The sequence below is a fragment of the Panthera pardus genome, unplaced genomic scaffold (assembly GCF_024362965.1).
Source record: "Panthera pardus isolate Hobbes unplaced genomic scaffold, ASM2436296v1 HiC_scaffold_13, whole genome shotgun sequence".
NCBI classification, from domain to species: domain Eukaryota; kingdom Metazoa; phylum Chordata; class Mammalia; order Carnivora; family Felidae; genus Panthera; species Panthera pardus.
The window spans coordinates 98620594-98625651 of NW_026526688.1; positions in this window are offsets into that span (position 1 = coordinate 98620594).

Sequence of the window (5058 nt, forward strand, 5' to 3'; positions counted from 1 at the left end):
AGAATTAATGCCAGATTTAGCGAATAAAAATATAGTTAACTTTGTATTTCAGGAAAAAAAAGTAGTGTAAGTATCACCAATATTGTATGGACATTCTCATAATTAAAAAAAAAAGTTTTTATTTATATGAAATTCAAATTTAAGGGGGCATATTTTTGTTTTATGGCAACTTTATTTTGAATTCTTTTACTGATGTGATGCATCCCTTTTCTTTTCCATTCTATAACTTATTTTCTCTCTCCAGAGATATTTGCTTATAATTCCTTGATAATTATACTTTTCTTGCTGTATTTTAAATACTGAATACATAAACAGCCCTCCTCATGCTTAACAGATAAAACGCACTCAGAAAATCTTCATATAAATTATATGACTTGACTATTTATTTGGATATGATTTTGTAATTTTAGATGTTGACCAGGAAATTTATTTATAGTTGTCTTTGTATGAGGTCATACAAATATGAGGAGACAATACTGACCCTGAACTGAGACAGACTTTGACCAAGCAAGTAAGACTTAATCTTCTGCATCTTATAAAATAGTATGTACGATTTGCAGAGTAATGTCTTGAGCATTGGGGTTTATATTAGAACAGAAACAATTGTAGGGTTGGAATTACTTCTTTTATGTTATTATTAAATCTAGACTTTAGTCTGGATTATGCAAAATAATCAAAACATAGCCCTTTTTTCCTAGATATATAATTCCAGGAATCTTTTGCTATATTCGAATTGTTCACAGACCAAAAGTGCATGAGAAGCACTGTTATATATAATCTTTGATTGGAAACTCCATCATATAAGCTAACATTTTTTATAACTTGTAAATCAAACCATTTTCCACAGATCAATCTTGGCATCAGTAATGATGATTTTAATAGTAGCTACTACTTTACAGATATTTGAAAACAAATCACTACGGTTGTAACACTGTGTCTCAAACTATTTTGTCACCCACATACTCCTTAATGGTCTTTCAACTTATGAGCGGATTGCAAATTGTAGGTAAATTACAAAAACTATATAAAACATATCCATTTCTTTGTCTTACCAATAAAAAGGAAGATAATGATGTTCATATTTCACCTCAGTTTAATGAAGATAGTTTTAAAAATAGGTGAACTTTGACATCAAGTAATTTTTTTTACTGTATTTAATTTCTTACTAAATTTCTACTAAAGTAATACTAATTCAAAATTAAGAGTATAGAAATTACAAAAACTGTAGAGAGGCTACTATTATATATAGGATTAGATTAGATGTTCCCAAATATAAGGTAACTTTCATTAATATTTATAAATCAAATCATTTTCGACAAATCAATCTTGTGTCTTATGATTATCTTAATAATAGCTAACTTTTCCTAACTCTTATTACATGTTTTATATACATCATTTCACTTAAGCCTGTTAAAGAGTCCTCAAAATTAGATATCAGAGAAGTCACATAACTGAGCTGGGTATCACCAAGTCTCTTAGAATGCTTATCTTTTGAGATGATATAACCAGTGCTCTCCTGGAATAAAGAAAAACTGGACTCAACCAACATACTATCAATTAAGTGAACCTTATAATATTGTTTTTTGTGGTCTTTGTCTTTGAAAGGAGGATATATGTAGCTGTTTCACCACATGCTTCTTGGAAAGAGCAATTTCTAATTATTATAAATTTTCATTTTCCTTCAGATAAGATCAGGATATAAAGTTTAAAACCTTACAGATGAAATATGGTTAAGGTTGAATAAATCCTTAAACCTCTCTGAAAGCAAAAATATTTCTTTACCAAGCCTTCTAACCTATTTATGTGTTATTTACCCATATCTCATATTGGCCACGTCTACAACAAAACTATGAGTTGGTTAACAGGACAAGTGTTTAATTTGGTTTAGCGGTCACAATGATAGAATTCTTTGAATTATAACTTAATGTCACACTGTTGTTTCACATGTTTTTCTTTTTTACTATCAGATAATATCTCATCTGTTTACCAGCTGATGATCTATATGATTCAGTATCATCATAACCTTTTGGTACTTCAGGAATTCCATAAGTGGCTTTGTTACACATAATTCATAAAAAGTTCCTGCTTCTATAGGATACTTCTAATCCTACAATTTAATTTGTTGGAAGCAACCAATTGTAATACATGAAAATTAGAATAGAATATCAACATATTTTGATGAACAGAACATTTTGCTATATATATATGTGTGTGTGTGTGTATATATATATGTGTGTATATATATATATATAATCACATTGTATATATATATGTATATATATACACGTATATATATATGTATATATATACATGTATATATGTATATATGTATATATATATATAATCACATTGTATATGTATATATGTATATATATATGTATATATATATATAATCACATTGAATCTATGATCTTACAAGATATAGCATTAAGTGGAAAACTGTTAAAACAATATTCCCTATATTTAGAAACTTTAGCATCTCATCCACAGCATATACTGCTAATGTTTTTTAATAACTGAAAATAAGTTAAAGTCTTAGTATTGCCTTAGTCTTTTATATTTGTATGATGTATTTTCAAATTTATTTTATATCAGTCTATATAGATAAGCTAATTGCTTAAATTTTGAAAGGATTATTAAGGACTTTATGCTTCTGACATAGGAAAAATTTTATACATGTATTTTTTTAAGACAATTCGCTTGAATTAAATTTCAAATGAATATGGGGGTTTGAGACAGAAGGCTGTAAATCTGCACTTGTCTCATCTTACTCTTTGTGCCAACTCAATAAATTCCAAATGCAATTATAATGGTTTCTGAACTTTTGCTAACATGCCAATTGAACCTATGCTGCATCAAGTAAATTAGATGAGAGTTAAAGGTACTCCCGGGAAGCAACATGATGAATAACAGATAAGACATTATTTTAAACAGAACAAGAATTATGAGTTTAAGGGTAAACTGCTGACCTCTACATTAGAAAATATTGCTGAAAGTACTAAATTGACTGTTATTATTATTATTATTTTTTACTTTTAGTCACTTTCTGTAGAAGGGTCAATTCCTCCCGACAGACACCGCCACCCAGTATGGAGCTGCAGTCTAAATGGGTGGTCCAGACGGGCACTAACCAGTGCAAACACAACCCAGCACCTTTTCCTCCATACTCTCTGTGTCCCTTGTCTTCATTTGTATACTCTTTGTTGCACCGAGAAAATTATGAACAAAAATGTGTGTACACTTTGAACACGAAATAACTTGCCCTGTCACAAACTACTTGAGCAGTATTGATTCTAAATTTATTTGCCACTGAATCTATTTTTATGGCTGAACATAACGTCTGACACTCAGAAAGAATTAAAAATGTATTTGCAGGATGAATGTCGATCAAGCTGTTCTTGTTTTTGTTTTTATATTTTTTAATTTGAAAATGTATAAAAGAAATACTTTTTCTTCATAATGGGAAGTTAAATAATTAACTTTGATTGATATATAATTTAGGATATTATATTGTCATATGATATTCTGAGCAAAACATCCAAGTGATGCACAGTGCGAAAGTTACCGTTTTTGCCTTTATTGCGTTGACAAGTAGAATAGGGGAAAAATAAATGGATTATAGCATACTCAAAGGTAAAGTAACCATGTATTCACAGCTTCAGGATGAAGTCAACTTTTAATTGTTTATGTTCATGTAGAATACAGGAGAAATGTAGACTACTGAAAACAGATGACAAAATGATTTGTATCAATCTTCAGAAAGTAGAAATATACACAAAGGCATATAAACAAGCAAATGTTTAGACAAAAAAAAAATACTGTACTTCATGATTTACTGGCTTGATTCTACAGGCTTTCTCTAAAATATCTGAGAAGAAAAGTACTTAAAGTGCTGGAGCTAATCCACTGGCAAGGAATCCGAATCAGATCATATTTCAACAATTAAATAAACTGAACAAGCAGGGATATCCCAGCAGCAGAGACTGCTAGTTCCTGACCCAGTATCTGCTTCTTCTCCTCTGCCCCTCCAACATCTAGGTTTCCCTTCCTTCTCTGCACATAGGTGATGTGAAAAAGAGTGGTTAGATGAAGCTTCTGGAGGGGGGGGGGAATTTAAAAACGGATGGAGTTGTCATGCCCCTCATGTTTCTTTCCTTTTCTTCCTTTCTTCCTTTCTTCCTTTCTTTCTTTCTTTCTTTCTTTCTTTCTTTCTTTCTTTCTTTCTTTCTTTCTTTCTTATCCTCCTTTCTGACTGGAATTTGGATGTTATGACTGGGGCTCTAGAAGCCACCTTAAAAGAATGAGGATGAGAATCCAAGTCTGAGAATGACAGAGCAAAATACTGGGTGAGCCAGGATGACTGGTTTTGTTGTTGTTGTTATTATTATTATTTATTTTAGAGAGAGGAAGTGAGAGAGAGTGTGAGTGACAGAAAGGGGTAGAGAGAAAAAGAGAGAGAATTTTAAATAGGCCCAATGTGGGGCTCGATCCTACAACCCCTGGGATCATGATCCGAGCCAAAACCAAGAGTCAAATGCTTAACCAACAGAGCCATGCAGGTGCCCCCAGAATGACTGTTAATAGTTGACCACTCCAAGACAGCTAGTCTTGCCAGCTTCTGCCCCATTCTTACCTCTATTTTCCAGGTCTGTGTCATTACTTTCTGAATTCAACATCTAACTTGAGCACCCAGCATATCTTAAGTCAAATATATCAGAATATAACTCTTTATGTTCTCCTTTGTATCTCATTCAAATAAATTTCTCTTAACAAACTCCTGCAATATATTGTCAGCTCAACTACTTTCTTTTCCTCACTCAGATTTCGAGTGCTACCATTAACTTTGCCTTACCATTTTCTAGATTAATGTAAATATGTATATTTTGTGGTTACATTTTGTCAATTCTTTTCAAAAGTTTCTCAAATCCATTTTATGTCATTCTCATTTCTAATTTCATCATCATTATTCCTTTGTATATTATTACTATTTGTTTGGGACATCTTCTATTCTTCATTTTTTCCCATTGTTTTTATCTTCCTTCTTTTCTCCCTTCTTCC